The sequence below is a fragment of the Nipponia nippon genome, unplaced genomic scaffold, assembly GCF_047370975.1.
Source record: "Nipponia nippon isolate SJK-2023a ecotype South Korea unplaced genomic scaffold, ASM4737097v1 scaffold_11, whole genome shotgun sequence".
In the NCBI taxonomy this organism is placed as follows: Eukaryota; Metazoa; Chordata; class Aves; order Pelecaniformes; family Threskiornithidae; genus Nipponia; species Nipponia nippon.
Window position 1 is genome coordinate 20187754 of NW_028262302.1, and position 22555 is coordinate 20210308.

Genomic DNA, 22555 nt, shown 5'->3' on the forward strand with positions numbered 1-22555 from the left:
CCAGAAAGCTATACCCTGTGCAAGGAAAGCAGGCTCGTGTGGCAGAAAAGATGAGAGGCAGAGATAGTCTGCCACTGAACAATGAATTTTTTCCAAAAACATCAAGTTACCAAAAAGCTAAGGATCGGATAACTGGAGGATGAGACTCCTTGTGACTTTCCCAGTTCAAAAGCAGCTGCTGCTCGCTGCAATGGGTATGTCAGCACAGCAAAAAAGCATTGCTTGGGGTCAAAGCCAGTTTCTCCCTAGCTGGGCTGGGGACCTGCTGCTGCAGGGCTGTGCCTGGCAGGCAGTGGTGGCATGGTTAGGGACATTTTCTGTATCCCGGGCTGGAGGCAATGAGCCCAGCTTTGACACCGCAGTGCTTGCAAACCTGATGCTTAATGTCACTCAGTACTGGAGTTTCCATGCGCCATGCATGGAAAATCTCCTCTCCAGGCATACATTACCCTGGGGGTGGGGTGGTAGAGGGGCTGACACTGCCTCCTCCTCACCTCCCTAGGAGCCGGCCCTTCCTCCTGGGGTTTTCCTGCCTGGTGTATGATGTTCAGCCACGTAAGGATGAAAGGGGTGATAACCTGAGGGCTCCAGGGGATGCAATTTCAACTGCTGCCAATTTTATGTCGCTGTGAGATCTGTGCCAAGTCCTGGCTGTTTTCTTTTCTTGGGTCTGAGGGCAGGGGGAGTTTATCTGTAATTAATTATATAAGATGAGCATGGGAACACTGTTGTCTTGCTCCTAACATTTATATTCTAAACTTAAATCCACTGGATCCTCAGGTTCATTTAATGTTATGCCATTGACATATTACGAGATATTTTCATTTCTCTTTAATCAGACATCTGCTTAGTAGCTCTTTCTTTTAGATGTATTCTGCTTGACGCTCCTATCTAAAGGAGCAAATAACATTTTCAATGGAATTAGCCTTTATTTAAACCACTAGTAAGAGATGGAAACTATCTTTTATGATGTTAAACTGAAAAAATGTCACATCTAAATCAAATCAATCCTAATTTGTGTTTTTACCATCTTTTTTTTCCAAATCCGATATTTGTGGAGAAAGGTGATCCCTGGCAGCTACAGGGAGCCATGACTCCCAGAGCAAAGAGCACATCCCTTACAGTCACATTATAAAAGCTGTTACTCATATGCACTGCTTCCACCACAAATTAGAGCAGGGCACTCTTCTTCCCTTTGTCTCTGAAAACACATTGCAGCTTTCATTTCAGTCAGTTACTCCACAAAGTTTAAATTCAATCAGTTCTGGAAAACTAGGATTTTAACAAAGTTTCTGGTTTTCTCTCTTAAAAAAAATCATTGAAAAAAATAAACTTGAAACATTAAAAAGTTGCAATTTTCCTCTAAGAACACTGATAAAACATTTTCCTCCATTTTCTCCAACATTTCTGCCATGAAGAGTCCAAAAACTTCACATCTAACCTTAGCAGACTTCCCCTCTAGAGACCCTCACTGAGCCCATCAAGGAGGGTGGGCAGGAGCGGAGGAGCGGGGTCTCCAGGGAGGTGGGGACACGGACCACCAGCTACTCTCCTCATGCTCAGCTTTCAGACCTCAGACCTTACACTACAAAGGACAAGGATCTTTTCATGCTGCCTGACAATTCGTGCCCACACACCAAAAGAAATCTGTTTAAAATGCCTGTGATTGCAGTGAGTCCAGCCATTAAATGGGTGTTTGCAATCAAGTCAGCATTCAGCTTCGGCATGGCTCCTGGAGTGTTACAGATTCTTTTTATGAATTAGTCATTTAATTTATGAAACATAGGTTGGATATTGTCACATACCCACATGTCCTCCATACCCCTGAGAACTGTACCCCCACGCATTACTACTGAGTAGGCGATGAAGCCATGAAAACCCCTGGGACTGGGATGCTGCTGGGACATACAGCCGGACCCAGGAGCTGGGGAAAGCTCCAGATACCACAGCGCTGGAAACCTAAGAATACTTTATTGTTGCTTTTAGCTATTCACTGATGATGATTTGAGCAGGAAGAAATAGCACAGGCACCTATCTATCTCATCAACCCAGCCTTCCCTTGACAGCCCCATACGTCCTCCTGGATTAGCTCTTCAGGCTGGTAAGGTCTTGCAAGTACAGAACTGCAACTGAAAACACAGGGGAAGAACAAAATAAACAGAACATGGGATGAAACCCAGCAACTCAGGTGCTATTTCAGTGGTACTGGTCTTTAACTCCTAGCTTCGGTGTGCGGGGGGAAGGAACTAGCTTTTTTCCCCCAGATTTATAACTGAGGCAGAACAAAGTGAATTGGACACAAATATAGTCTTCACATAGCCATGGAGTGCACTGGCTCTGGAAGCACCATGGTTGTTTTTTTAATTCTTAATGGCCATGTCCAGCCACTAGCCCTCCCGTTCCCCAGCAGGACAGATGCATGGCCGCCGCAACTCATCCTCCCCCTCCTCGTGGGCCCGAGGGCTGGGAGCTGCTGCAGAAGAGGTTTCTCTCAATCTCAGGTGTTCCTGTCCATTGTGTGTTTGGTTAATCTGGCCCAGTGGTGTGGCCCGGAGGTGCTGGGATGGCATTCCCTGGGGGGGACAGGAGCTAACCCCACTCCTGAGAGGGGTCTCTGCAGAGAGGGAAGAGCAGCTCCTGGTGACTTTTCCAAAATGAAGCCCTCGAGGTACCACAGGGATGAACATTTATTCCCACGGTGCTGAAACCAATTTTGCTCCAGTAGGAACAAGAAAAAAAATTAAGAAGGTATTTGGGATGCTAAACACCAGGAGGACTTGGTGCTTAAAGCACGACCAGAAAACACGAGCAAAGGCAAAGCAGCCATTTGACTCCTGCTGGTCCCAGCACCTTCCTTCTTGCTCAGGGTCTCTCTTTGGACCAAACCTGGTGCCCTCAGTTACTTTTAACAACCCTTTAGTGTAGGGACACATCTTGCATTGAAGCTGTGCCTCTCAAGTATGATCATAACTGAGACGACACATCTGAATTCCCTAGTTCATATAAAGGCTAAGGTGCTGCTTCCTATTTATAGCCAGGCTGAGTTAAATAAAGTGCCTTATTCATCCCTGAGGTTTTAAACAAATTCCAGAGAGGACAAAGGGCCTTGTGTCTTTTTCCCCACCCTTTTTTTTTTTTTTTGGCCTAGTTTGTACATGCAGAGCTAAGACTTGTTCCAAGAGTGATTCAAAATAAAAGGAGAAAATTATTTGCTGGCTCAGCATGAACCACCATCCTGCTAGAAATCATCTGTATGATTTTCATACGCATTCTGAGAAAAAGAAGCTATTAAAATAATACCAAGTTTTGATACATGGGTACAAACTCTGCTTGCAGATCCACTGACAGAAATCCCTTAAATTTGCTGGCATTGCTTTGGGTCCACTGCAGCTGATGGATGAGTTTGGGTACCTAGGGGAAGAAAAAAAGAATAAAATGAGGGTATTTTAAACCCCTGCTCAGAAATATATCAGAAATATCTGATATATATATCAGATCAGAAATATATCTGATATATCAGAAATACTCAGAAATGCTCAGAAATATATTGAAATAAGCAGAGCAAGTGATGGTGCTTATCACGCTAAGCCGCTGTCCCAAGCAAGGGCAGCTCTCTGAGTAAGTACAGATTTTATTGCATCCTTCCAAGTTTTTCTGGTTTCTAACAGTGACGTGTGCTCTTCTCACCATCCAGAGCCGCAGCGTGTTTGGTTGGGAGTGCTGCTGGAGGTGCTTCACTGCTTGAACAATGCAGCAAACTGCATTGCTTAGGTGCTTGCATTTCATTTCAGCAAATAGGAAGGAACTGGTTCAACTCACAAATAATCCAGACATGTAATTACCTTGTTTTCGTAATAGGTGATTTTGTTACAACCTAGCACCTGGCTCCGGTCATGATAACCACTAACGTAACCAAGCCAAAGCTTTTCTTCCAAGTGATTAGATTTTAAACGCTTTAGGGTAGCAACTGCCTTTTGGTTGCTCTGTGCTGGAAATACCTGCACGGCGCCTAGGGCGGCAGGCTCTGGTCTGCAAGCTGGAGGGTCCCCTGCGGCGGGAGGAAGCTGGAAAGAGATGCCTGCGGTGCCTGTACCCACGCAGAGGTGCCTGGTCCATACCCTGCCCGAGGCTCGAGCTGTGCCTGCCCTGCTTATGGCACATCGCCCCTCGCCCTGCAGCTGCCAGCCCTGCTCCTCCTTGCAGCCCGCCCGGGGAGGGGGCTGCCGCAGAGCCCAGTTGGGTGCGTGAGCTGGCTCTGGCAAGGACAAAACCAGCAGGTTTTTGCTGCTTTCCCCACTGCAGGTGCCTGGGGCCCAACTGAGAGTGGGCTGAGACCAAAGGGGGCAGGTGAAATGGTCCAAGAGCTGCCCAACATGCTTGCCTGACAGTAGAGTAAAAGCAGCAGCGCTGAGTCTCTCCAGTTATCTTTCCTGGTTACTCTTGAGTTGCCAGGAAAACCATAGACAAATTAACTAATTTGTTCTTCTTTTTTCCCCCTTCCAGAAAAGCTCACATGCACATATGAAGACATAAAGTGTTTCTGCTGTGCAGAACTCTGCCAAGAACTGTGCTTGTTATTCCAGATTTACAATAAAAATTGTTGTGCAAATGACCTAGATACATAGCGTACAGCACTTAAGTAGGGATTTGGCTAAATCCAGCGCACATATCTGATCAGAAAACATATACAGGCCTGGAGAAACACTGTGATGTGATCTTACAGAATCTTAACATACAGGTGTGCATAGGCTACAGGAGAAGAGACAGGCAATACTGCATTAATGCTGGAAACTATCTTTTGTATTAGCTTGTAACATCTACTGACCAAAGGAGAGAACTAAAAGCATCCTGAGATGTGAATCAACCTGATCCACCAACTCAGTGCCTGAACTGAAGTCATTTGACCTCTTGTGTCTCAGTCTTATAAAACTGGATAAATGACTGATTCCCAAAATGAGAACCAGATGCTGCTATGTTTTAGCAAAACCACCCTACCCGAGGAACTGTTCTTACTTAGAAGGAAAATTCCACAGGCAACACTTTTTTGTGCCTTGAACCCAAGAGGACGCGAGCTCTTAGCAGAAGGATGACTGCAGATGGCAGGATAAGGCCCATGCTTTACACCAGAGCAGAATACAGCTATCACTATAATGCGATCATGTCTGGAATGTTCATAAAAAAACCCAGAGCTTCTGTAGCAACATATGCTATAGGCAATGCATCGCAGTAGGTAAGTTTGTAAGTACTGGACTACTGCCGAGTAGTTAATTTACACAAGTTAAACACACACAAGCCAAATGAGACTTATGAGCACAGAGCATATGATGCCAAACATCAAATATTAAGCATTCCTAGAATGACCATCACCTATGCTCCAGAGAAAGATTTCAGAAGAAACTGGAAGAGAAGATTTCCACTCCAAATTTACTGCGATTAGCACTGCACTCAAGATACTCATATTGATATTTCAGGCTTTACAAGGCACCACTATTTATTCTGTTTTACAATGTCACCTTTCTTTTCAGTGCATTTTAATAAACTTTAAGACCATGACTAGAATTCACAAGTTGAATTTCAGCAGAACTGCATATGCCAGCACTAACTCAGAAAACTTGAGTATACCAGTCTTTCTATAGGCTACCAGGAACTCTGTACACTGAATTATCCTGGAGTTAAGCTAGATCTTCTCTTTGTGGATTCATTTTTTTTACCTAGAATGATACCATTACCCTCTGAGTAATGGTTTGCTACAGACTCAAAGCAAAATGCTCTGGACCCACTACACATGAAAGAGCAGGAATCTTTGATGCCTGATGTGAAAACAGCTAATGCAGATAGTCAACTTTTAACACAAAGACATAAACCAACCCCAGCTGTGTCCATGCTGCTAGGCTGGGTCTGGTGAAGTTGTGCTCATGAACCTCCAACCCAACGTTCCTCTGAGATCAGGTATGTACAGAGGTAATGCCTTTGACTTTGTGGACCTGCCTCTAGATGGGTAATACACTGAATTTGGGCATTTGAACTGTTGTTGGGGCTTACTTTTGAAGTGGTTGTGGCCCTGTTCATCCGGTGTGCATTTCTTTGCAGCTTTGCTGGGCCTCCACTGAGAACTTTCCTCATGAGCTGTGTCTTCCTAGAGAGATCAGGTAGCTCAAACAAAGGAAGGGTTAAAAAACACAGGATGGGATCCCTTATGGTGCTGATGTGTTTTCCTCTCCTTTTTGTAAGAATTTTGCAAAAGGGCATGTTAGCCTGAGCTGGTCTCTTTCTTCTGCACCAGAGGCTGGTGGATTTGTCCCACAGCCTGGAGTAGAAGTCAACTAATATGCCCCATCTTTGCTAAGCAGCTTATTTTCAGTCTTTGAATTCCTACATGACAAGCACACAAAGAGCATATTAAAGATTAATGCAAAAGACCCTGAAGATCGGAGCTTCCTGGAAGGCATTGCGCAGCAGGTCTTCATTAGCGCACGAGAGCAGATGGACACACCACCGGGGGGGCTGACAGCACATGCAATGCCTCTCCGCACTTTCTTCTCCAGCCTAATGCCTCTGAACTTCATAAGCAGCCTCAAAACATCCATAAATGATTCAGAAGAAGATGGATTAACTGGGGGGCAGAAGTCTTGCTTTCTGGGGTGTAGGAGTCCCTAGACCTCTGTTCTGGTTCTTGTTTCACCACAAACCTAGGCATAGCCACTTCGTCTATCTGAGCTGAAGTCACACAAGGAGATTTATATGTTGAGTCCCCAGATTTTCAACCCCTCTGTCTTTACTCTCCTGGGAGTATCTAGCTTTCCTCGGCAAAGGGCTTTGCGTTTTTACCTGTGACACCCATAGTCACGTACACCTGTGGGATTCACAAACTTTCTCATCGGTGGGGCCTGATCCAGGAGACAGTGTCCCCACAGGACAGATTTTGTCTGCCTCTTCTCGGGGCAGGAGGAAGGTTGCTGAGTGGTTGTTAAGTGCTCCCCGCTAAGAGTGTGGCATCAAGACGATATGCTGGTTAAAAGCAGTGACACTTACATTTTTCCCTTTTCACCCCAAACTTAAAAGCAGCAATTTATATGCCTGGCATTTCAGAAATGTTTAAAATTAAAAAAGACTACCAAATAATACTTCTAATGCCTACACAATGTGACACTGAACACTGCTGCTTAGCAAATTGGACAAGAATCATTATACTTGATATAAGAGCGTGAGTATAACAACAGTGTTTTTACTTGCAGCTCCTGTAGACAGTAACGGTTTGCATAAAACTTACTGGTGAGGCGGGCATGATTTAGGGATTACATCTTCAAACTAATGGGTGGAATCATGCATGTGGTTACCAGAAGCTGTTACTCTTCAGTTCTTGACTCTTCTCCTTTTTTGACATTTGCTTTCCTGTTGCATTTCTGGTGCTGATGCTGAGCTTTATACACAAAAAGCGAAATAGCTCAAATGCTCTACATTCCTATCAGCAGTCGCCTGATGTTGCTACACACCCATCTCTCCTCTCCAGGACACAGCTGCCTCTGTTGGATGTGAACAGCCAAGAGAGAGCTGAGGAGCCAAACCTGCGGCTGTAGTGATGGTCGGCCAAACCCTGCCGCTGGCAGTAACCTTGCTGCTTGCCCTGAGCAGGTGTCAGTGCTCAGCCCTCCCCAAGTGCCACCAAACTAACACCTGGAAACCAAATTCTTGTCCTTTCCCAGCCCACCTGTACCTAACACCTTTCTGCGCTGCGTTCTCTCCATCCCCATCTGCCGAAGGGGCTGACACAACAGCGGTCGCCCACCACCAGAGTCATCGGCAGATGCTTGCGACACCCCTGGGACCCCTCTGGGGCTGGCTTGAGCCATTGCTCCAGATTACACAGCGGAGGGACAGACAGAAAACTTTTTGTCAGAGCTATCGATGGGACCTGCCTCTCAGCTCCACGTCCTGTGCTTTATTTAATGCTGTGATTTGCTCTGTGTGGCGTTCAGCTCCAGCACTGCCCAGCACACTGCATGATGCCACGAGCTCTCCATCCCTCTGCTCTCTGACGATTCGCTGGAGGTGCAAACTTGGGCAATGCCTTGTTGTTTTCTGAACTTGCATCTAGTTTTGTGGCAACTCCGTATCTTGCTAAACAATCATCCAGCCACGCAATTTAGCCCACAGCCTGTAGCATTATGCAAATGAATTTTTATTATCAAGCGTTCAAAAGGGAACTTTTTTGCAGAAGAACATGTTTCAAAACATCTAACAATCTCCACTTTCTTCAACACAATGTTTCTAAGTGAAGGAAAAAAAATACCTAGCCCAGCTTCCAGAAACACACTACTCACCATAGAAACTATAAACTAAAACAATCCTGCTAGTGATTGTAGCTCAATGGAGCATTTTAGTTAATAGGTTATTTGAGTAAGAGGGATATTTGCAAAACATCACTGCTAATCCTGCCATTTGCTGTATGTGGAAGGGCTCCAGCCGGTTTCAGTGAAACTCCACCCATGCAGAGTAGGCAGCAGAACGAGGGACACAATGAGCTCTTGCCTTTTTACCAAAATAACCTGTCAGCAGCCATGTTTCAATGTAAACTAATCAGGAATAAACATGGGATTGTTTCTCCGTAGCAGTTTAACTTTTTTTTTCTCTCTGTCCCAGCAGAGCAGTTCAGGGTTTGCTCTCACATCAGCTATGCTGAATAACCATCACTGGCTGTGGGGTAGCCAAGTCTGGGTGTGAGCCATGGGGTAGCCAGCCTCTTGTGCTGCCCCACACCAACTTATCCTACTCTTTCCCCTGGTCACTACTGGGAAAACCTCTCTGTCTTTCTTGGCACAGGTGGAAAATTATAGGCAGGGTTTTTTAGCCTGCATCCTCTCTGCAAGCTGACTCTGCTCCTACTCATGCCAGCTCACCTGGGTGGAAGGGCCACAAAACTCAAGCCAGAGGGTCCTGTGTGCACAGAAGAGTGAAAGGATAACACTGGGTTCGAGCTCAGCTAAAGTCTACAACAAAGAGCGTGTCCTTTGGACTAGATTTCTCTTTCTGGAGTTTTAGCCATTCCATTTAGCACAGGTTGATTTATACCTACCTGTCCTCTGTTTCCCATGAGAAGTCACAAGCTGAGTTTTAAAGGCAATCCTCTAAGTAAATTTATAGCCTACATCAGGTTTTTCATCTTGGAAGAAGCAAAGCCATAAATTTCCCATACAAGTGCTTCAAAAATCATCCCCTTTTTGATTCATTGTGCCTGAAAGTCTTTCTGAGCCTGAAAATGCAGACCTTTGTGGGATATTCATTTTGAAAGTTGAACAAAGGACTAAGGCATCATTTAGGAAGTCTGTTCAACACCCCAGAAGATGAGCAACCCAAATATGCAACTGCATATATTATCTTCCTTCTGACCGAGTGAGAGCAGCCTCTCCATCATGCAGACAAAAAGCACATGAATACTCCAAAGGAGGCCAGTGCTTAGGAATGAGAATGTTCAAGGTATCAAGTGCCTGTTTCAAGAAATTGAAACAGCTTTTACAAAATACATTACAAATTGAAGACACATGTATCTGTGCAGATATTTGCAAAGGCTGGGTGGTCTAGGCACAAGGACCTCTGGACTGTGGGATCGCTAACTCCAGGTGTTCAAAAGTTCTACGATTGGCTTAAAATTACCAGATTTAAAACAAACAGATCTGGGCTCCCTAATTGCTTTTTGCAGCAGGGGAAGAGGAGAGGTACTGCATTTTCAGTCATTTCTCTGCAGCACAAAGAGCTGAGAACATCCTTTAGAAAAATCCCAAATTGAGATTTTCTGATAGTCTCATGGCTCCAGGTGCTGGAAATGTGAGAGAACATGATCTAGCGAGCAATAAACCCTAAGTCAGTGACACCACCTTAGAAGCCCACATTCCCTCACCATTTCAAACCTACTCTGTGATGCTGGGCCAGTTGCTGGCTTCCTCTGGGCTAAACCCACACACGGACATCATTCCCAGGGCCAGTCTTCTGCACATCTGCAAACCAGTAGACTCACCAAAGGAGTCACGGAGGCTCCCTGGGAGGCACATAAGAAGATGTAGTCCCTGGGAAACAGGACTTATTACAACCAGCCTGATCCGCATGGGAAAGCCCAAGTTAAGCTGCAGGAAATCCTGAGGAAGGAGGTGGTTCAAGTTCCACCTCTCCCCATGACTTACATCTTGGTGTCAAGGGGTGTTTGCTCAGCACTTGCAGCCAGGAACCTTCTTGGGGCCACCCCAGCTACATCTGATGGTAGAGCAGGCTGCTCATGGCCATGTCCCATTGAATCTTGAACACCTTCAAGGATGGGATCGCCACATCCTTTCTGGGTTCCTGCTCTCCTGCTTGACCACCCTCTTGGAGAATTTTTTTTCCTTATGTCCTATTCCCTGCTGCAATATCTGACTGTCACTTTATGTCCTTTCACTGTGCATACATGAGAAGAGCTTGCCTCTTCTCCATAACCACCCACTGGTGGTTAGACAAGACAAGACAGAAAGATCTCTCTTATCCTTCTGAGGAATGGAAAGGTGGGCTTAATAAAAAGTTGAACCATTGACCCCGGCCTGCTCAAGATATCTTGGCTCAGTGACTCACTCTGATACCAGCCTCCCTGACACCATCGGCAGGTAATTGGAGGAACGTGGCTCCAAAGTGTCCAGCTCTCACAGGACCAGATCCTCTGTGTTTCTAGGGGAGGTCAGTTTCTCACCGCTACCATCTGGATACTTTGGAGCAGATTTTTCCATATGGTGATCACCTGCCATGAAGACCATGTTTGAAAACACAGGTGTTTCTTTGGCACCTAAATAGCAAGTTTTAAAAAATACGCTGGATGTGATAGGCGCGGGGCAAATGGTCTGTGAGGTCTCTGTGCTTAAATTCTCCAACCATAAATTGGACGCTATAAGACTCCCTTTCTCTTACCTTTATCTGTCTTCCCCAGTGATATTTTCAGGGTCTTTGGGCAAGGGCTGTCTTTCCTGAGTCCATACGGTGTTTAGCAAAAGGAAACGCTGGTCCCATTTGGGTCCTGTGTGACATAAACCATAGAAAGTCAGAAGCTGGGACTTTCTTTTCATTGTTCCTGTAGCAGTGCTACCAGTGACTCACAAATCAATACGCTCCACTTCCACTGGGGTTTTCATGGGCAAAGGAGGTGTTTCCACAACACAGATGTGGAGGAAGCCATGGTGACAGCATGTGTAGGAGTGGGGCTCTGCAAGCGCCTCAGCTGCTTCTTGTCACACCAGCCACATTGTGCACTGGCATCGCTAAAGAACGGTGGAGGACAATAGCTATTGCTATTTTCTCCTGTTGGGACAAGTACCCCCTTGTTTAAAAAAATCTACACCTCTCTGCACACCTACACAATACTCCAAATCACTGTAATATGTGGACTCAGATGATATGAATAATATAAATATTCTTTTGTATTCATTAAGAGATTTCAGCTCTCCCCTCCACACACACCCTGCTGCGTGCCTCTATATATCTGATAATACTGGATTATAAAACAGTGCTGTTATTCCTGTGGGGTTTGATTATTTAACATTGTACTGAGTAAAGTTATCAGAGCAATCCCGATGGACAAAAATAACTCTTTGTTTCTGATGTGGTATTTGCAAAATGAGAGCCAAAAATAGCTATTGGCTGGTTGACTTGAAATATTGCTGACCTTTCAGCACACCCAGCAGAAACAGCCAGCGCAGAAATCCCTTTGCTCTGGGTGTGCAGAGCAAACCACCCTCTGCTCATCTCTTCCATTTGACTCCTACTAAACTTGGGCCCAGTCCCGTTTGCTTTCAGTCCCCTTGGGTTGCATGCTGAAGGGGAAAGAGATGTCAGCCCCACCTGGGAAGACAATCTGGACAATCTCCTTCCAGGAGAAGGGAGGTCTGTAAGAGCATGCCGCCACCTGCCCTATTTCTGTGACTGTTTTAGGTGACCCAGAGCCAGTCACAGCTGTAAATGTCTTCTGAACTCTTTCCTCCTCCACACGTGGAGGCAGACCTGGACCTGGATGCCAGATGGGAGCCAGGAGACCATTCCCAGTTCTGCTTGGGCAGGGTGTCCATCTTTCTGACCTGTGTGCCCCCTTTTCTCCTTGGTTTGCACTTCTCCATCCTGCTCAGGGCTTTGCTGGACAACGCACTGACAAACACCTAATGCCCCTGAAAAGGCAAAGTGTGTTAGGTGTTTGTCAAAGCTTAGGCCCATGAAGCCCCGATCCCTGCAGCTAATTTCTTCTTGTATAACCAACCGCCCAACTCTTCTGTTTCCCATGTGGTTTAAGAGCCTCCCTGGATCAGGGACCATTTTATCCTCTGTCTCACACTGAACCTACAGTCCCATACCAAAGGGCAAGGACTTAACAAATTCCTGCATGGGTCTCGTGCCCTCTTCTCCTCAGCCATGCAGATGACGGCGAAAGAGGTGCCTCCTGCTCATCACTACTCCTTCTCACAGTGTCTCCTGTCCATCATTACTCCTCCTCACCTTTCTCTCACCTCCTCAGCTGAGAGAAAAAAACAGGGCACACAGGAATGAAGGCACCTTATAAATCAGGGAGCCAACTGACCATACAGAGACATCAGGAGCAAGTCGAGGCAATAGCCAAAGAAAAGGGGAGATGTGCTACTTGTCCTGCCTTGACCCATGGGACCACCAGTGGGCAAGTCCAGGAGGCAGGTGAGACCCTGCCAGGCTGCCTGAGTCACACCAGGGGATGAGGTCTCAGAAGAGAAACCTTGTGAGAAGCAGCTCCAACTTTTCCCTAACAACTCTTTCTTGACTTGCCGCAAAGCACGGCAGGATACAAAGTGATAGAAGACAGGACATCAAGAGAAAATCTCTTTGCTGAGCATGTTTGAAAAAAACATCTGCTCACACTGGATCTTGAGGGAAGCTCCAGCTGACACAGACTGCACCCAGAGCTCTGGTGATGTGCTGCGGGGAACTGAGAGCGCAACGCTGCTTTGACAGTTTCAAGGCAATATTCCCTGCAGTGCACAGAGCTTGTGGAAAGGAGACACTCTCAGGGAATTCAGCTGTGAAATTCCTGCAAGCCTTTCCTGTGCAAACGGTGATTATTTTGAAGGTTCACACATTTATCTCCATTTAGGGGAATTTTCACAGAGAAAGGCAGCCTTGATATAACACACCCATCAAATTTGAAATCACTCCTTCAATCATTTCATAAAATGGGCAAAGCAATATGCTTTTTTTTTGTGCTTTATTCTCAGAAACTGCTGCTTTAGGTTAACTTTTTTACATATATAGTAAATATCAAATTACCTGGCTCAGTCAGAACTCTCTTAATGTTACATTTCAGCCCAAATGGGAAAAGACTGCAAACTAAACAAAAGAGAAAAAAGGGTCTGATAATTGGAAGCATCAGGCAAGCAGCTTGAATAATAGGTAGCGCTAGCAGGGCAGCCCGTAGCAGAGTGCTGATGGGTCTTTCCAAAGATGATGCTGTCAGCAAAAGTATTCCTAAACTTGCTGTAGAAGTACAAGAGAAACAGCAAAAAGGAGGAACCTGACTATATTAATAAATTCTACTGATTTGGATAATACTTACTCCTCCTGTAATACTGTAAAAAGTGCACAGGTACTGGTCAGACACTGTGAAAGATGCCTTACTGTGAACCTGCTGGGAACGGACTGGTACTGTTTCTTAATTAGTTTATAATGCTGTTGGAATCAGATTGGTTGTTTAAGGGATGCTCTTTGCCAGCAAGAACCCCACTAGCCTAACTCAAATTTGTTTTTATGTAAAAGAGACAAAACTTGGGGGAAGAGAGGGTGAAAGCAGAAAGGGATCAGCATCTAACCTTCGAAACTCAGCCAGTTTTAAACCTGGTTTGATTCACATCGGTGATGTGGATCACCATGGCAGAGTCGTTACTCCCCGCCTGACACCCCTGCTGACACCAGTAGGTATTTTGCTTGCTGAATATGAGCAGGAATGTGCAGCAGATAGATACTTCATTACAGACAGGCTCTTCCATTAACTCTTTCAGTGGTTATGACAAATTCTTGCTTTACTGCTTTGATCGCAAGTTATCTTCAGGAATTATCTGCAGCAGAATCTGGCTCAGGCAGCATCAATCTCAGATTTGACCTGCTTGTCTTTTGTTGCTTCACATCCTTATTTTATCATTCTTCAAAGACAAGTGTATTTTCTCTTTAACAAGACCATCTCGTAGAGGGTTAGCATACAAAGGGCAGATTACCAGAGAATCGAGAGCAAAGCCCTTTGGGATACTTGTGCAAATTGCAGCTGAAGCAGATGGTATTTAAACAGAAAGTCTGAGCACAATTAGGGGGGGGAAGAGGGAAGCCACAGAGGACCTGGAAGGCAGACTGACAAGATCTCGTAGCCTTGGCAACACCATCTCCTGATTGCCCACATCAAATGCAGAGGATAGGGCATGAAGGAGGTCGCTAATCAAGTGCCATCTCTGACGACCTTCTTTCTGCCATTGTGCTCTGAAGGGCTCCTGCCTTTCTCCCAGCCCAAGGAGAGGAGGTGCAGATTTGCCCGAAGGAGCAGCAAGCAGCTTCACCACCAGAATAAATAACTCAGGATGTCCAAGGAGCTGTGTGAAATTGTGCTAGTGGCAGGACAGAAATATAAAGGACACACAAAAGAAAATTTTCAGATGTAACTGCGGTCAGGGAGGGCTTTCTCTCTGCACACCTAGTTTACCTGCTCTCGGACCCATGGTGACATGCCTTGGCGGCACGCCGGTACCTAGCCACCAGCTGAGCTGGAAGCAGCAGCGCTCAGCGGCAGCCATGCAGTGGACCAGCAGCTGGGAAGAGAGGCTGCTGCCGGACATGCTGCTCAGGTGTCGATGGGCTGGAAAGCTGGAAATAACAAACCAGGGTGAGCTTTGCCTTCAGCAACTGCCTAGGGAGGGACAGAAATAGGCTACTGAAGGTCTCAGGCTTTATTATATCCAAGCACATTCAAACACGGTGATTTCCTAAGAGAGATGCCCCCAAAACACACACACAGCAAAGCAGAGTCAACCTCCCTTTAGCGCCTTTGGTAAAATTGATGGCTGAGATATGGAGCAAGCTCTTGGAAAGCAGGTAAAGAGAGCCCAGAGAGGGCAGACGTCTGGGCGTGCAGGCAGGTCCCCTGCATTAACTTCAATGATTTGCACACACCAAGCTATTCCCTTTGTAGCCAATGGAGAAAAGCAGACCTTTCTAGAGGAAGATCAACCTCATCTTCAAGTAGATGTTTAAAATGAAGGGAAACAAAGAGGCTCACTACATAAGACACAAAGAAAAGTACATGCAAAACTTGTGACATTGGGGGTCTTAAGGGCTTTCCAACAAAACTGAAAAGAACACAGAAATATTTTCTTTCTACCTTCTCTGGCATAATCACCTTGGGCATTACATGGGAAAACATTCATTTAGATGACAGAGAGCTGCCATTTTTAATTTGACACCTCTAATTTTCAGAATAAAACTTTTTGCATCACCTGCCAACTTCTTACTTAAAATGTGCAGCTTCAGTATTTTACCTACAAAAGTGTTTCTAAGGCTTTGTCTTTTACAGAAAGCAGTGGATAAACAACCTGAATTCTAATGTAAGCGATTCTTACTACCCTGGGATTATAGAAGTAAATAAACAAGGGAGATCTACTGCAAGGGCAAGTGTTCAGGGGAAAAAATGGGTAAATAAGGAGTCAAAAAATCTGAAAGAAAAAAAAAGATTTGGTTCTTTTCAAAATCCTCTTCAGCTTACACAAATCAGTTGAAGGAGATGTGGATTCAGGTCGCTTTCGCAGGCTGCAGTCCCTGCAGGATGGAGCAGCCACCACTTTTCACCTCTGCTCTGGTACGTATGGTCCAGCACCTTCTGGCCGACGCAAGGATAAACCTCTTGCATGAAATTTCCCCATACATTTGTCTTTCCTCCATCAGTCACAACTGCCGTGGTCTGCTCCTCATCCTCCATAAGCAGCACTTTATCAGCAGCATAGATGAGCACATTTTGCATTCCACAACAAGTCCCAAACGGGGAATCTTGGTTGGCGTCAGAGCTTTGATCTTCACTGGCACTTTGGTCTCACCTTTTAGGACTCTCCCGCTGCTCGGTTTTACATGTGCCTTACAGTGGCTGGGGGATGCTCCGAGCACACCTGCAACCCCTATCTACCCCCCCCCCCCCCCCCACTTTAATGCTGGAGCAATGCACAGCTTCAAACAGAGACTTTAAACCTTTTCTAAGAGCTGATATGGTTGTAAACGACTCTTTTTCCCTCCCATTATGGACTATGACACAGCTGTTCTATTTCATCGCTCAGCCTATGGAGCAGAAGTATAATTTCAACATGAAAAGAACATTAATAAAATATTCTCTGCTCCTCACTGAACTGCTCTCCCATGTTAATGGTCTGCAGTGTTAGATTTGAACAAGTGTCAGCACTTGCAGCATCTGGAGCTTGGAAGATGTGGGGATCCCTCCACAGACAGCAAGGAAGGTGATGGGGAAGGATGGCACGGGAACAGGGGTAGAGGAGGAAAGGCTGGGAACACCTCCTGCAGCTCAGGGCCTGGCTGTACACAGCTTTGCGTGGCTTAAAACCCGGGGGGGAACTGGAGTCGTGCGAACAGACGCTCACAGTCCCTGTCTCCAGCTTGACTTGAGAGGTCAGCTTCCTCCATCACAGCAGCGGCCTGGGGCCGTCTATGTGGAAACGGGATGATATGAGCAATACTGAAAAAGGGTGCTTCGTTAACAAGAGGAGCTGCATGCAGACATACGCCAAAGCAGCGAGCCAGGCAGCTCACAGCGGATGGTAACTTCTGCGAGGCCGAGCTACAGCTCTGTTTCTGCAGATGGAGGATACAAGAGCATCCTGCTCTGCCTTTAGTCTCCTGGCAGCTCCCTGGGCATGCTGCCGCTAGGCAGAGAGCATCCCTTCATTCCCTGGGCACCTGCACTGCCATACCCAGCACAACATCCGTGTCCCTGTCCCCAAAGCAGAGTTACACCCTGGATGCCCCAAGAGCAGGAGCAGGGCTGAGCCGGCACCATTTTCTGGATATCTTATCAGACTTTTTATTTTTAAAACGGGAGAATAATATTTCTCTTTGCCTGTGTCAGGAGCGTTTAGGGTGGGTTTGCAGCACTGCTTCTGGGAGAGCATCCAACGTCCTCTGCTGTGTTTGGAAAGGGTGGCTCCCACCCCACTGCCAGCCCTGCCATTGATGATGTTGGCAGCTGCAGCACTTTTGGCCCACGGACCTTGCTCTCCTGGTTGGTTTTCGTCCCACCTCTCCTGTTTTTTTCCACCCGGCCTCCTCCCTCCAGGACGAAGATACATGTCTCTTTGCCTGCTCCTTGCGGTTGCCCTCGCTGTCCCCTCCAGCAGCCAGTGCCACGCATGCGTCCCTGGGTGCTGGCAGAGCCGCCAGAGCCACCACGGCCCCTGTTTTCCAGCACGGCAGCCAGCCGTGGGATGCAACCTGAAACCCTGCAGGAAGCTCACGCCTGTTCCCATCCCTCGCTAGCCCAGAGTCGCCTGTTTTTAGCAACTTTCTGCACCGTGGTCGTGTGAAGGTAAAGAACAGGCTCTCCCCAGCCCAGGACTCATCCAGGATCCCACATCTCTCAGGTTATAATAGTGTGAAAATATTGATTAACTGGAGGTCCACAGCAGCAAGAGCAGCCCCATCCAGGCAGCAGCCAGGCAGGGGGAGAGCATCCCTGGGAGGAAGCAGAGAGCAAACACTGGTAAAGAGACCTGCAGCCTGCTCAGGATGAGGAGTAGCAGGGAAGGATGGAGACATGCTCTCTGCAGACATACTGCAGTGAGGAAAAGCAGAAAAAGTGGGTTAGCTCCTATGCTGAAGGCTCTGCAAGGCCCCTCATGACAGCATGAACATCCTGCCTCCGCGAGGGGCTGACGCCGTGCCCGAGCAAGTGCGCACAGTGTGCCTGAGCAAGCCCTGAGCACGTCTGCGCAGGAGGCAGAAGTGCCCTTGCAGTCTGGCTGCTCGTGGGGCTCCCAGCCACCTGGAGCAGACCAGTCCCCACTGGTGCCAGTGCCTCTCGTGGTAGCCCAGCCTCTAGTCAGATAAACCTTCAAGGGACCCCCCTGGCCCTTTTTCCCACCCCGAGCTCTCCAAATAAACCAATTAAAATTCAAGAGCCAGGTTTGGTGAGCAGAAGAGAATAAAGAACCCTTTGGTGTAGAGAAGAATCAAAATGAGTCAGAATAAAAGTAAATAGTGTTTGCAATTCAGACTGCTGCTGCAAAGATGGTTTTCCTCCCCAGGTTTTGCCAGGCTAGCAGCTGTATCTCCCTGCACGGAAGCCAGCCGTTTCTGGGGACCGGGTGTCTCTCTCCATCATCTCCAAGGCCGCGCTGTGTGCCATCCCTGCCCAGACCAAGCAAACAGAAAGCTTTCTGCCCTCTGTCATCCCTTATAGTCTTTATAGGAATATAACATAGGAAGAGACAATGCCCTGTGAAAAGACTGTAAATCACCTGTCATATCTTTGCTGCACCTCAGCACAGATTTAGCCTAATACCTGCTGGTGGCTGAGCCCCCTCACCGGCGCAAGCAGTTACCTGTGTTAGCTGCTGCTTTGAAACCACCTAATTCTCAGACATTTGCATTTCTCATGATAGCAAACCCAGCTTCTTTCTTTCCCCGGTTTAGCACTCAAACCTGCACTGATATATAGTCCAAAGAGGTGAAATCAGCATTGCTGTCCCCCGTCCTCGGTCGCAGCCACTTCTTGGCATCTTCCAGACAATACACTGTTGGGATGACCACGACTGCTCAGAGCAGCTCAGCGTCTCCAGGCTTATTCCCGTCTGATGTGCAACATCAGCAACACTGAAAGTCCCAAATCTGTCCTTCAGAATCATGGAAGTGGCTTGACAAACTCAAGGTATGGTACACTGGGTGAGATTCAAAAATATATTTTGATGTTTTGGTTTCTGTGCAGTTAGGAGCAGTGCTTTATGTTTTATACAAATCTGATAGCTGGAATTTTTTTCATTTAAACAGAAGTGAAGCTTCGGCATTGAGGAACTGGAGTTTTAAGGAAAGAGTAGATACGAAAATCACAGGACTTAGCAACGCTCCCTTTAGTAGCAGCCATTTTCTGAGTACACCAAATGGGTGGGTAGCCAAAGGCCAGGTTATGAGATCTGTGTTACAAAGGCATCACCCTACTCACAAAAACACACACTTCTCATAATTCCTTTTTGTGCGCCAGTTGGAAGGATGCTCTTATAAGGAGATACTTGCCTGGATTGCTCAACATCTCAGGATTTGATTCCCAGCTTTGCTGCAGATTTTCCCTTTGAGCTCAGGAAACTGACGTTCAAACTCTCTCTGCTTCAGTTTCCCCATTTGAAAACTAAGGAAACTAGTGATCTCTCAAATGTCTAAGACTCTAAAACTGTGGCTTATTTTATTCAGGTTTCCAAAGAACTTATAGTACTATAAATTACACAGCATTATTTTTCATATGAACTTTGTCTTGAACCAAACTTTCCTCTTTGACTCACTGTCCTTAATTGACACTGACATGTTCCTTTCTTCATACCTTTAATTGCTTCAATATTTTGTAACTACAAGACTTACAAAAATTAATTAAAGTGTAAATTAAATGATAGCTTGCGGGAAGATTGCAATTACCATGATTTCATCTTTTACTGTTACACCCCGTGGTCTGTGCGATAGGTGTGCCAATTAATAGCAGGCAATAGAGATGTCTGCAGTCATTTACCTCTCCCTGCTTCAGGTTATTCAGTAGATGTTGTCTTGCGCAATTATTACACAAGTACCTATCCCGGGTCTCCAGCTCCATCAGATTAAGGGGTGAGAGAATGAAATCTTCATTCAGCAAGAAAAGAAAGTGAAACATGCCCAAAACAATGGACAAACCTTTAAGAAACCTTACAAATTGTAAACAGATGTCTGCTGAGATAGTTAAATGAAGCAGCATATTTAAATTCTTATTTTGTCACCATGCCTTCACCTCAGTCTAGCTGAGAATGGATTGGCCTTTCCATTATATCTGTGTATTTAGAGCTGTCAAGTTCAACATGTCTTTAGGCTGAAATTACTGAGTATCAAAAAGAATGTCAGTAATTAACTTGATTATACCAAATCTGAAAACAGATTTGGGGGACTCATGTTTTTTCTTGCTTACCTAGAAATGGAAAATAAAACACTTCTAACAGTGATGGAGAAAAAAATCACCAGGGCATTTCCAATGACTCTGAAATAAGTGCAGTTTATCGTCAGTCATCGTAAAACCCATCAGTCTTTTTGAAAAAAGGTGGTGGAAACTCAAGTTGTTTAGCATCAGAAAATCCCAGAGCTTGTGATGTTCACTGTTTGACAAGCCAGAGGAACAGCCGCAGCGCTGGCAGCATGCCTTCAGCAGGGCGATAGCCGCAGCAAAGGGGGGCATTTTCACAGAGTTGGCTGGAGACAGAGCATAGGGGGTTCTGGAGCTACTCACAGGATGGGTGAGGCTGGCAGGGACCTCTGGAGACCGTCTGTCCAACTCCCTGTGCAAGGCAGGGCCACCGAAAGCGGGTTGCTCAGGGCTGTGCCCAGTCAGATTTTGAGTATCTGTCTCCAAGGATGGAGACATCACAACCTCCCTGAGCAACCTCTTCTGGTGTTCAGCCACAGTCAAGGCTGAGCTTAGGAGAGAGTGGGAAGAAACAGATGCCTTGTGTGCAAGACCTCTTTTGATAAAAATGTATGAATACAGAATTGAAAGTTTCTGCTTGTGGGATGTGGAGAAATGGAGGTTCTGACTGCAACACGGGCACTGAAGGAAACACACCGTCCTGGAGATGCAATGGTGAAGCTACAGGAGGTGAAGGTATAGCTTCTGGTCATGCTGTGAAAGACTGTAGAGAAATAAGGAGGCAGAATATGCAACAGAGTAAAAACTGGTTAAGTCCTATTATTTTAGGCAATGATAGTCTACTGGGACTGTGTTGGGCCCCTACTGCAAACTCATCTGGTCATGAACAAATAACGCTGGAATGATACCAGGCAGAGACATGCTGAAAGAGTCCTATCAGTATGGGAGGCTGGAAAGTAAGTGCAACTGGTGATGATATGCCTGACTGTCATGCCTCAGATACCAATGAGGACTGCCAAAAATCAGGCTGAGTTAAACTTTGCACTGGAAATAATAATACAGAGGTCATTCAGTTACATAAATAAAAGGAGAATAAGGACAGAGCAGTTCTGTTATGTGGTGAGAGCGTGGTAGATTAAAGGTAACTGAGGGATCTCCTCAAAACGAAGCAAATGCTTTGTGTGAGTGAGAACATTGATGCTGAAGATGACAGAGAAGGTGGGCTAGAAAACAGGAAGAAAGACAATGAAATGGAAATCATACCTAAAGTAAAAGCAGAAATATAAGATGTTGTTGTGTTAGAGTCAGCAAACGTAGGGGGAGGAATGGACAGAGAATAAGAACAAATAATCTCCGCTGGAGCCTTCTGGCATGTGAAATCATCATCCTAGTAGCAAGGCTCCTCAGGGAAGTCAGAGCAGTCACACCTGACTAGGCAAGAGAAAATGTAGCACATACCTGCCAGGATGCCAAGGTGGTGGGAAAAAAAGGTATGAAAGGCTTTAGAACACCTTCTGAAGAAAGGAACAATTAAATACATGGATAAAATGGGATAAAAATGGAATAAAAATTATTTTACTTAACATCATTGTGACAGACTAATAAGACCTAATCCATTTGTGTAAGATTTTCTAGCTATACATTTCATCAGGCTGGACAGCAGCAAAATGTTCTTACAGAATTACACAGAAAATAGAGCAAATGTTTAAGGCAGACAGACATCTGCAGAAGAAGAGAAAGGCCATTTTTCTTGAAAGACAGTCCCTTCCAAACTGTGGCAATCCACCACAGAAACAATCCTCACTTCTAGAACTGCCTGAAAGCAGGCTTGTCTTTATTTATATTTCCTGTAATATTGTAGTGCAACAGCATTATTGTAGTATCCTGGATCCCACTGCCCAGGTTTGCAGGAGAATCTGAAAAGAGGAAGATGGCTCTTTATGGGTGTTTATCCGAGAAGTTCACAAATGAGAGGGCAAGAAGGGCTAAAGCATGGATATGCTTGGTCACAGCTTTTAGAGGAGTCTAGAGAGGTCAGCATCAGTGATGTACCCCTTGAAAGAGAAAGGGAACCAGCTTTCCTCCCATGAGGGCTATGAAGGACCTTGGAAGGGAAGCCAGGCAGGCCAGACGCAGTGGCACAGAGAAGAGGGAGGCATGGGAAGGATGCTAAGGGAGTGGCATGCTCAAAGCAATGGTGAGGACAGTGATCTCTGCAGCAGCAGCACAAATGGATCAGGACAGGACCACAGATCATTCGTCCAGATCAAGCAGAAGGGGGCTTGCATGGATCAGAACAGAAAACGACATGTGCCTGGGCAGGAGCTTTGGTCCTAGCATGGCAAGATGCAGCCTTTCATAGAGATGTAACATAAGAAGAAATCCAGAGGGTTTAGGCAT

At 46.0% G+C, this 22555-nt stretch overlaps 1 long non-coding RNA gene across 1 annotated transcript in view; it reads right to left on the reverse strand.

Moving 5' to 3' along the window:
* The window catches only part of LOC148056858 (uncharacterized), a 32994-nt gene that overhangs the window by 747 nt on the left and 9692 nt on the right, over positions 1 to 22555 (reverse strand). Inside the window, exons 2-3 of the long non-coding RNA XR_015702344.1 lie at positions 10927 to 11032; positions 3301 to 3411 (exon numbers count right to left, since the gene is read on the reverse strand). This is a non-coding gene — a long non-coding RNA (uncharacterized LOC148056858). The remainder of the gene's footprint in view (positions 1 to 3300; positions 3412 to 10926; positions 11033 to 22555) is intronic.